This window comes from Primulina huaijiensis, chromosome 14, assembly GCF_012295235.1.
Source record: "Primulina huaijiensis isolate GDHJ02 chromosome 14, ASM1229523v2, whole genome shotgun sequence".
Taxonomy (NCBI): domain Eukaryota; kingdom Viridiplantae; phylum Streptophyta; class Magnoliopsida; order Lamiales; family Gesneriaceae; genus Primulina; species Primulina huaijiensis.
In genome coordinates this window covers 18522485-18534321 of record NC_133319.1, presented here as the reverse complement: position 1 = coordinate 18534321, position 11837 = coordinate 18522485, and the positions used below count along the sequence as shown (strand labels likewise).

General features: G+C 33.4%; 1 long non-coding RNA gene across 1 annotated transcript; it reads right to left on the bottom strand.

Annotated features, from left to right (window-relative positions):
- Window positions 1–10787: 10787 nt before the first annotated feature.
- LOC140957432 (uncharacterized) lies at window positions 10788–11447 on the bottom strand. The gene is made up of 2 exons (XR_012171624.1): window positions 10870–11447; window positions 10788–10831 (listed from the first exon to the last, which is right to left on the bottom strand). It is a non-coding gene; the product is annotated as an uncharacterized lncRNA (long non-coding RNA).
- Window positions 11448–11837: the final 390 nt, after the last annotated feature.

The following is an 11837-nucleotide window of genomic DNA, read 5'->3' as shown; positions in this document are numbered from 1 at the left end:
GAATTATGAGAATTTTTGTTTATTGATGGATCTGAATAAATTCATATTTTTTGGATCTAGTATTTTCGAATTTTACATCTAAAATTCAGAATTATTTTCGAATTAAAAAAAAAATCGAAAATTCGGATTTTTTTTCGAAGGAGGCTGGTCGCCGGATTTTGGCAAATTTGCCGTTCTCCGGCAACCTTCAGGCGTCCAATGTTTAGGCGTTTTGTTTCAGTCGCATAGGCGCTCAATAACCCTCCATCAATTGACCATAAAAGCTTCTGTACCGATCGAATTTGGTTGAGATTTCTTCCGAAGCGCGAGTTCACGCGATTTTCTTTCTCTGGCCATATTCCGGCTGATTTCCGGCCTGATGTTGACCGGATTCTGCTCTAATATGGTCGCCTTCTCATGGGTCGTCTTTTCCCGGCAGTTGGTCGGGGTTCAGGCGGCGGCCGCGGCGGCTAGCGGCGTTTTTTTTTTGTTGGAATTAGGGTTTCGAGATTGGGTTTTTTTTTGGGTGATTTAAGGCCTTGTTTGGTTGTCAAATTTTGAAATCCAGAATTTTGACCATTTATTAAATTTTGACTTCCGTAATTCTGATTTGTGAAATTAAATTAGACCATTTCAAAATTTAACTGTATGAAATAAAATTAATATGGAATTATTCATTATTTTATCGTATTTGTTTATTTCGATAAAATATTTGTGGATGGATAATTATAAGGTGCAAATATTTTATTTCTTGCATATTTGGTCTTATACTTTATTTGGCCCAATTAAGGTAAATTAAATTTTTTTGTGAAAATTTTAAGTTAAATTGATATTTTGTATCTCAAATTTGGTGTTAAATTTAAATTTCATGTTTATAAAGTGATTTTGAGATATGTAGATATTGTTAAAATTCAAAATAAATTGTGTTTCAATTTATGCGAAAAAATAGTCGGCCCAAAAGAAGACTATTTTTTGGCCAAATTCCAAACACAATAGATGATTTTAAAGTGTATCTAGATCTATGCAGAAAATAATCGGCCCAAAGGAAGATTATTTTCTGGCCAGATTTTAGATTCAATATATTTTCTTCAAACACATTTATATTTATGCGAAAAATAGCCGGCCCAAAGGAAGACTATTTTTTTGACCAGAATGCAGACTTAATAAAAAAAATGTGTTTATATCTATGCAGAAAATAATCGGCCTAAAGGAAGGTTATTTTTTGGTCAGATTATAAGCACATAATTATGTGGTCTTAAAGCGTGTCAAAATTATGCAGAAATTAATCGGCCCAAAGGAAGATTATTTTCTTGCCAGATTGTAGACACATTATATGATATTAAATTGTGTTAAATTTATGCGGAAAATGATCGGCCCAAAGGAAGGTCATTTTCTGGCCAAATTTTAGCACAATATGTGGTACTAAATATGTGATAATCTCGGATTTATCCATGCATGCAATTGTCGGTCCAAAGAAAAGCATATTGTTGGCCGGATTGATGATCAATATTTAATAACCATGATGTTTGAGTGTACCACTTACAAATTGTTATTTTTGTTCAAATACTAAATATCAATGTTGTGCTAGGTATTTTTTATGGGCCCACCACCACCAGCATGCTTATATTTTGTGATTTATTTTAAATATATGCATGGACTATAATTCATTGTGAGTTTTTTTGTTCTATTTTGTTATAGCATCTTCTATATCTGCCAATCTGAACAACATTCCAGTACTTAATGGCTCAAACTTCAAGAAATGGAAAGAGCATGTTATGATAGTGCTCGGCTGCATGGATTTGGACTATGCGCTAAGGGAAGATCGGCCCGCACTTTTGACCAGTTCAGGAACTGCTGATCAAAAGGGTTCTTTGGAAAAGTGGGAGCGATCAAATCGCATGAGTCTGATGATTATGAAACATTCCATTCCAGATACTATAAGGGGTGCAATTCCTGAAGAAAATGATGCCAAAAATTTCCTTACTCAAATAGCAGATCGTTTCGCTGCAAACGAAAAGGTCGAGACAAGTACTATTCTGACTAAACTTGTCTCAATGCGGTACAAAGAGAAAGGGAACATAAGGGAGTACATAATGGAAATGTCAAATCTTGTAACTCGACTAAAAGCATTCAAGTTGGAATTGTCGGAAGACATAGTCGTGCATTTAGTCTTGATCTCTCTGCCTGCGCAATTTAATCAATTCAAAATAAGTTATAATACCCAGAAGGAAAAGTGGACTTTGAATGAGCTTATTGCGCAGTGCGTTCAGGAGGAGGAGAGATTGAAACAAGATATGATTGAAAGTGCTCACTTGGCATCTAACTATCAAGGTAATTGCATCAATAAGAAAAGGAAATGGAGCAATAAGGAAGGAAACTCTGGGACTTCACAGCATATGGAGCAACAGAAACAAGATAAAGTGATCACTTGTTTCTTTTACAAAAGGACTGATGGGCATGTGAAGAAGGATTGTCCCAAATATGCCAATTGGCGTGCAAAGAAAGGGTTGGCTAAGGAGCCAGTTGTCAACTGATGGTGAAAGATACATTATATGGAAAATGACAATAAGATTGTTGGTGTTTTTTTTTTAAAAAAAAGCTTTATTTAGGAACTGAAATTTTTTTGGTATTTGAATTTGAAAATTATTTTTTGCACATTTTTTTAAGACGAAATTTGATTTTAGTTTCATGTTTGGACAAATTGAGTTTTTACTTTATCCATATGGTATTTTCAATTTTTCGAAATTCAAATATATTTGGTATGAGTTCCTTGATTGATAAGCTTGATAAATTGAACATCAATATTTTTAAATGACATTGACATTATGCATGCATGAAATTTTGAAATAAATGCAAATTAATTTCGTATGTTGACTTTAGTGGGAGTGAGTAAATTGGAAAGTCAACATTGAGTAGAATATATTGATGTTTATGTCCACATATGTGGTGATATAAATTTTATCATGTGGTAATCTCATTTGGTTTTATAGAGAACATTGTTTAGATATTGTGAACATCATTGGAATGTTGGGCAGATACTTAAGAAACTCGACATTAGATTATTAATCGGGTTATGCGGTACATAAAGTGAACTAAAGATTTTATGCTCACACATCGGAAATCTGACATTTGGAAATAGTTGGATATTTGGACTCCGAATAAAGTTGCGTAAATTTATCACCGAAAATGATCATTGGTCTAAGAAACAATTGAGGATCAATTGTGATAATAAAGCATATATATTATATTTAAAGAACAACTGAAGCTTGTCAAAGTCAAAATATATTGACATGAAGTTTCTAGTTGGAAGGAAATAATTCAGAGTGATTGTGTGTCAAATTGAGCATGTTATTGCAAACTCTATAATTGCGGATGCGTTTGTCATGGGTTGGCCACCCAAGATTTTTTTGGGCATGAGACACACATTGGTGTTGTCCATATAGTTAATATGCCTGTAGAGTGGAAGTTTGTATTCGGTTTAAGCATTGACTCATTTGACATGATTTAAGTTTCTGTACAAACTAAGATTTATTTGAATTACTCTGAAATAAAGTGATAACTTTCATTGCGGTTTAGAATTTGGTTGAAAGTTTGCTATTGGACTCTTTGAGTCATTAGGAGGACCAGTTGGAAATACAGGTTTTATTCTTGGATCACATTTATGTATTTCCATGCTACACATCCATACTTGATCTATGTTATTGATTATGCTAATATTGTGATCATTGATGGGTCTAGTGATTTTAAATGTAGCGATGACTGCTTTGGTTCAATATTGGTAAAATTGATAGACTAGATTGTTAAGTAATATTTTGGTTTAGATAGCAAGAGCTCAATCCAGTTTTTGCATGTACAATATCCGGATAACTTATGTGGCCCAAGTGGGAGATTGTTGGAATTATTTTGTGGGCTCACATAATTTAATTAATTGTACATGGACATGTTATCTAATAAAGGACCCAATAAAGTGATCTAATTAATTATGGGTTTCCAAAGTATTAAATAAATTGGTATGATCCACCTTATGTGTAGAAACCCAGCCCAATTAGGTCTTCTATGATGGGTTGAAGACTGCTAAGGTTATATAAGGTTATGGGCCCCAAGGCACAGAGAACATAACACAGAATACATACGGCACACGTATTCTATATCTCTCTCCTTCTCCCATCAAAGGCAAGAATAAGGTGGTCGATTCTCTGTTGTCTTGGAAGATCCATAATCCCGATGCTCGATCTATCAATGGATTCTAATACGTATTTACTGTTATTCATATTTTCTGATAATTCGACATGAATTTCTGGCGTGTTGTGATATATGGATTTAATCACATGATTTATAGATTTAATATTATTAAATCTCCAACAACAACTTCATGAATTTCATTATTCGTTCCAATGATGTTTAAATCATCAACATATACAGCAATTATTACGCATCCGGATGTTGTTTTCTTAATGAAAACACAAGGGCATATTGAATTATTTACATATCCCTTTTTCATCAAATGATCACTCAGCCGATTATACCACATTCGGCCAGATTGCTTTAACCCATATAATGATCTTTGTAATTTCACAGAATAACATTCTCTGGGTTTTGAACTTTTTGTTTCAGGCATCTTAAATCCTTCAGGGATTTTCAGATATATTACTATCAAGTGATCCATATAAGTAAGCTGTAACAACATCCATAAGACGCATTTCTAAATTTTCAGATACCGCCAAACTAATCAAATACCGAAACGTAATTGCATCCATCACGGGAGAATACGTTTCTTCATAATCAATTCCAGGCCTTTGAGAAAAATCCTGTGCAACAAGTCGAGCTTTATATCTTACTATTTCATTTTTCTCATTTCGCTTTCGAATACAGACCCATTTGTATCCAACAGGTTTTACACCTTCAGGTGTAAGGACTATAGGTCCCAAAACATTACGTTTATTTAGCGAATCCAATTCAACCTGGATGGCTTCTTTTCATTTTATCTAATCATGCCGATTTTTACATTCACCAAAAGATTTTGGTTCATGATCTTCATTATCATTTATGATGTCGATTGCCACATTATAAGAAAAAATATCATCAATTTCTTCTATATCTTTTCGGTTCCATATTTTTCCAGTATTAATATAATTAATAGAGATTTCATAATTCTCGTCAGTTTGTGGTTCTGACAGAACATTTTCATCATCATGTGTTTCTTCAGGAAAAACATTCTCTATTTTGTGATCATCATGTGTTTATTCAGGATCATCATTCTCTATTTTGTGATCATTGTGTTTCTCTATGGATTTTCTTTTTCGAGGATTTTTATCCTTGGAACCGACTTGCCTTCCACGCTTCAGGCGTTTTACGACATCATGACTTTGTTCAATTTGTTTCTTTGGAATTTCAATTCGAGCAGGAGCATTTACAGCATGTATATTTGATTTAATTACCCATTTTGTATCTGTAAATGCATGTGGTATTTGATTTGCTATTCTTTGCAAGTGCACAATTTGTTGTACATCTTTTTCACATTGTTGTGTTCTTGGATCCAAATGTAACAATGATGATACATACCATGTAATTTCTTTTTCGGTATGTTTCTTGTCTCCCCCTAACATTGGGAAGATTTCCTCATTAAAATGACAATCAGCAAAACGTGCTGTGAACACGTCGCCTGTCTGAGGTTCAAGATATCGAATGATTGATGGACTATCATAACCGATATAAATACCAATATTTCTTTGAGGTCCCATTTTCTTTCGTTGAGGTGGTGCAATAGGCACATACACCATACATCCAAAAATTTTCAGATGAGAAATGTCTGGTTCTTTACCAAATGCAAGCTGCAATGGGGAGTAATTATGATATGCACTTGGTCTGATGCGAATTAATGCAGCGGCATGTAAAATTGCAAGTCCTCATATAGAAATAGGGAGCTTTGTTTTCATAATCATTGGTCTAGCAATCATTTGCAGACGTTTAATCAATGATTCAGCCAATCCATTCTGTGTATGTACATGAGCAACAGGATGCTCAACAATTATTCCCATAGACATACAATAATCATTGAAAGTCTGAGAAGTAAATTCACCAGCATTATCAAGTCTAATTTTCTTGATTGTATAATCGAGAAATTGATTCCTCAATTTTATTATTTGAGCAAATAATTACTGCAAATGCAACATTTCGAGTTGACAATAAACATACATGTGACCATCTGCTGGAGGCATCAATCAATACCATAAAGTATCTGAATGGTCCACATGGTGGATGAATTGGTCCACAAATATCACCCTGAATACGTTCAAGAAACATTGGTGATTCAGTTTGGATTTTGGCTGGTGATGGTCTTATAATACGTTTTCCAAGAGCACATGCTTTACATTGAAACTTATTATTCTGAAAGATCTTCTGGTCTTTCAGCGGATGACCATGTGTATTTTCTATATTTCTTCGCATCATTGTTGAACCAAGATTTCCTAATCGATCATGCCAATTGGTTAATATTGAAGAATTATCAACTACCATGTTTGATTCAATGAGACTTATATGTGTATAATGCAATCCAATATGGAGCATTGGTAGTTTTTCAATCACATATAACAAAAATTGTGTTTTACCACAATTTTTAATCAAGTCTACAGGACCTGATATTGTATTCACCATTGTTTTGGTTGGTTTTAGTTCCAAGAAATATCTTTTATCTCGGAGGATAGTGTGCGTTGTACCACTATCGGGTATGCAAACTTCAGCTTTGCTCATAGCATTTTCCATATTTGAACTTCAAAAAATATGCAATGAAAAAAAATTAATGACAATACATATGTAAATATAATACATATCATAATTGTACAATAAAACATTATCATATAAATACACGAAAAAAAAATTATTGTACATTTATATTCTACAACTACATTGTTCATTTTCAGAGAAATCATTGAGAAAATTTGCAGCATCAATATTGTTCATTTCTATCCCACCAACATATTGATCATTTCCAGAGAAATCATTCATAAAATCAGCAGCATCAAAATGAGTTGAATCACTCAAACGACCACTTCGCTCAGTAAAGTTGGTCTCTTTTTCTTTCCCCTTTATCGATTCTTTATAGAGCTTGCAAAGGTGCTCAGGGGCTCGACAAATACGAGACCAATGTCCTGGAGTGCCGCATCTGAAACATGAACTTTCAAATCTTTTCGAGTGATTTTCATTAACACTCATGTTCTCATGATGCCTTTTCTATGGATGGTTTGTGACGCCCTTTTGAGATGAGTTATAAAAATAACTATCTCTATTGTTTTCAAAACCACGGCCTCGACCACGACCACGACCAATTCCACGTCCACGTCCACGACCACGACCTCGACCAAAACCTTGTCTTTGAATTTGATTTTGGTTTCCAGGTTTAAATTCATTTTTACTTACAGCATTTACTTCTGGAAATGCTGATGATCCAGTGGGTCGGGACTGATGATTTCTCATTAGTAGCTCGTTGTTTTTTTCCGCCACAAGAAGACAGGCGATGAGGTCAGAATATCTTGCAAATCCACTCACTCTATATTGTTGCTGTAAAGTTATATTTGATGCGTGAAACGTGGAAAATGTTTTTTCAAGCATTTCCGATTCTGTGACCTCATGTCCACAAAATTTTAGCTGCGAGATTATTCGATACATCACTGAATTGTAATCACTGACTTTCTTAAAATTTTGGAATCTTAACATATTCCATTCATCACGGGCGGTTGAAAGTATAACTTCCCTTATATGTTCAAATCTTTCTTTCAATCTTTTCCACAGAGCCATGAGATCTTTTTCGATGAGATATTCACATTTTAAACCTTCATCGAGATGTCGACGCAAAAATATTATAGCTTTTGCTTTTTCTTGTGATGAAGATATACCATTTTCTTTAATGGTCTCGCTTAGACCCAATGACTTAAGATGCATTTCTACATCGAGAGTCCATAGCATATAATTTTTCCCCGTAATGTCGAGTGCAACAAATTCGAGCTTTGTCAAGTTTGACATGGTGGTACTAAAAAAATTATGATGCATTTTATTAGTTAATGAATATTGCAATACAAAGTAATTGATAAACAACAAATACAAGCATTCGTAAAAATAAAGAAAACATATGAGGAAGATATTCTTCGATAAGTACAAGATTCGTGAGTATTATAACCAAAATAATTAAAAATAACTTTGTGAAAGCCATCTTCTTTTTTTTTTTTTTAATTTGTTGAAGAATAATTTTAGAGAAGAAGAGAAAGTTGGAGTGATTGAATGTGTTTGTGAGATCATATTTATAGGGCAAAAACTAGCCGTTTTGTTACCGTGTATGACCGTTGGTGTACAAGAAAATAAATGTATGTATTTGTATAATTTTATGGTAATAATATGATGTATATAATATTAGTAATGTTTTAAATAATTATGTATATCATATCACAATATTATAATGAGCTGTCATAAGATATTTTGTTTAAAAACCTTATAGACTTTTATACTTGTCGTATCCCTTACCGGGAGTGTGGGATGTCGTCTTAACATCCTCCCAGGATTTATAACAAGTTTTTTGAAAAATTTATTTTTATTATTTATAATAACATTATATTATATAGTAAATATATAAACAATAAATAAATAAACAATAAAATAAATATTATTACTTTTGTTACCTTTTTCTTCTGTTTTGGAGCTTGGAAAAATATGGAGGACTTTTAGAGCTTCGTGCTGATAACGTGTTGTGAAAAAGTAAAAATTTACGATAAAAAGTAAAAATCTCAAACTCTCAAAATTATCACACTACACACTTTATAATATTTTTCTCTCAACTCAATTGTATTTTTCTTCACAAATGAGAGATCTATTTATAGAAATTTTTTACAAATAATCCAAAAATAAAATACATCATTACCTACATCATCACACACTAATTTTCAATATTCAACACCTAATTTTACCTAATTTCCAACATTCAACATTCACATTTTCAACACAAACATTTTTCACATTTTTAAATAATTTTTCAACAAAGATTAGATTTTAAGTGATTGTTATTTTTTTAAAACGTTTACTTTTGGCAGGTTGACCCATCTAACAATGGTGAGTTGGGTTATGTCGAGGGGGTCACCCCTCCCCGCCCATTTGATGGCAGGCTAAGGTCGGGCGTCCCGTTTTGACATCATTAGATTTATGCACTCAACTAATTAGTTAGATTCAAACAATTTCTAAATTGTTGATTGAGTTTCATGACATTTATTTAAGATTTATTATATTACTTTAGAAAAAAAAAAATAGACAGATGTTATCAATAAGCATTATAACAAATGATTGAATTGAAAGGGAAAAAAAAAGAGTGTTTGGTATAGAAAACAATTAATTTTGGATGCCTTTTTTATTAAATAATTGTATTCGAAAATGTTGAGATTGAGTGATGGATTTTGATGCTTATTTGCAAAGAAAATGTCAAAATAGCTGCAGGGCAGTGGAGGAAAACTTCCATTCCCATGTGGAGCATGCTGGTCAAGGGAGCAATCGAGATTTAAAAGGGAGGAAATAATGAAGAAACAACTATCTCCAACAATCATTATTTCATTTTCTTGTACTAGATTCCTTTGTTTTCGACGTATAATCGAGAAGATTTCCTTAGAAGTTGGATTTTTCTGCAAGCTTTTTAACTTTTTTTTTTTTTTAATGAAATTACTTCCATTAATAAGGTAAAAAGAGTAATTACACAACCACACTGGCTTACTCCAGGAGATAATACAACCCAACAAATCACACCTAATCAAACAAACTAATTAAACTGCAATTAAGGTACATCAATAGAACTCGGAAAGCATCGAAGTAAGAGGATCTTGATCTTTTTAATTGTTGCGTCAATATCTTGTTTCTCCTTCTCAAACATGATTCTGTTTCTTGCATTCCATACATGATAAACCGTAGCTGCAAGAGCCGAGCATCTCATATTTGCCAATGTCGAGCTCCCTCGATACACACCTCTAAATGCCTTGAGTACCGCCGATTTTGAATCCATAATTTTTTTCATGCCAATCCATTGACGAATTCCATTCCAAATACGCGCAGAAATCGGGCACATGAAGAACAGATGTGCCATGTTTTCATCAGCAACATTACACAACACACAATGTTTTTCCTCCACAAACTCGAGCCTATCTCGTGTTAGGAATCTACCATGTGCAAACATCCATAATGCGAATCGATGTTTAGGTAGTATACTTGATTTTGTTATGAGTGATTTCCATGGCCATAATCCCACACTCCCAAGCTTTTTAACTTTCTTGCAACAAAATTGTGCAAACATATTTTCCACTACTTCCTTCAAACACGAATTTCTCGTTGATGGCGTGATCTGAATATGATAAATGAAGATTCTATACACAATCAACATGATATTTGAGATACATGGAATATTGATTGATACTAAGTGGTCAATGGTCATCCACAGGATATCACCATACAGCCACAGGAAAAAATGCTATAAGAATATGCAACTTTAACAGTGAAATGTTTCGTGTATCACTTACCAAGCTAAAACAAATTACTATCTTCATCTGTCATGAGTTGTTATCATTTATGTCGTGGTTGAATTTGGAGATTGATTTTATTCTCGAGGCATGCTGGAATGTTCTATCATATGTATTTTGTTAAAATAGATGTCCAACGAACCAACTTGTTATTTGATATATAATTCTTCTTTTTTTTTTTTTGGAATAAAAATTATTCATATTTGAGAGTGTAGGGTAAAAGGAAATGAATCCAAAGAAAATTATGTGAAATGAGAACGTATAAAGTTAAAAATGAAGCCCAACTTTTCACATTTGCTGCAATATTTTGTCTTCCAAAAACAGATATCCATAGTTTTTTCAACCAAACTTTCCAAAAACAGATACCCATAGTTTTTTCAACCAAACTCAAGTTAGCATTATCTTTTTGACAAATATGCCATGTTTTTTATGTTTAAACAGAGTCTTCAATTTTGCCCAAAAATTCTCAATTTCCTTTTCTTCAGATTCCTCCCTGACCTGCCCAAACATTTTCTTCCTTTGCCTTTCTTCAGAACTCTCCCTGTGCAACCCCACTATTTTCTTCAGCCGTAAAGCATTTGTCCACAAAAACCGTGCCATACGATAATCTGGTAACCTCTTACTGAACGACCTAAACCGGACTTCTTTAAGATGAGATACAATACAGGATGGCAAAGATTCCACCTCATCATAATCATAATCATCCCAGTACCACTGTAAAAAAAGATAACCATGAATACAATAATTTTTGACATACAAGGATCCAGACCAGTTGGGTACAAAATAAATTTTTTAGGTTAGTTTTGAGAAACACTCGTAAAATTTAATTAAGGGAACAAGAAATGATTGTCTGTGCTAGCTATTTACCTAAAGAGGAAACATATACAAACATTTTCTCCAGATGATGGATATTAGGAGGGTGGCAAAAAACATACCATCTCTAAGACGATCGATTCAAGGCCATTGTAGTTTCATTGTAGTCAATGACGTGCAATTAAAAAGGCGACTGGGTAAAACAACATCGTCATCTTGATAAACTATTTCCAAATCCGCAACGTTTCTCATTAATGCAGCAGATATCCACGATATCATTCGATGTGCTTTGTACTCAAGATAACACCGAAGACGAAATCTTTTTAAGGTTGAATTCCGAGAAAGAAAGAAGATCCGGTCCACAAAATTAATAAAGCTCATCTTCCTAGTTTTCTTAAGCACGAACCGTATATCATCATTGATGTCTATATTGTAAATGCCAGTCCACTTGTGTTCCCAATCCTTGGACAAAACACAAGTTCGTAGAGCATCTTTGGTGGGCAT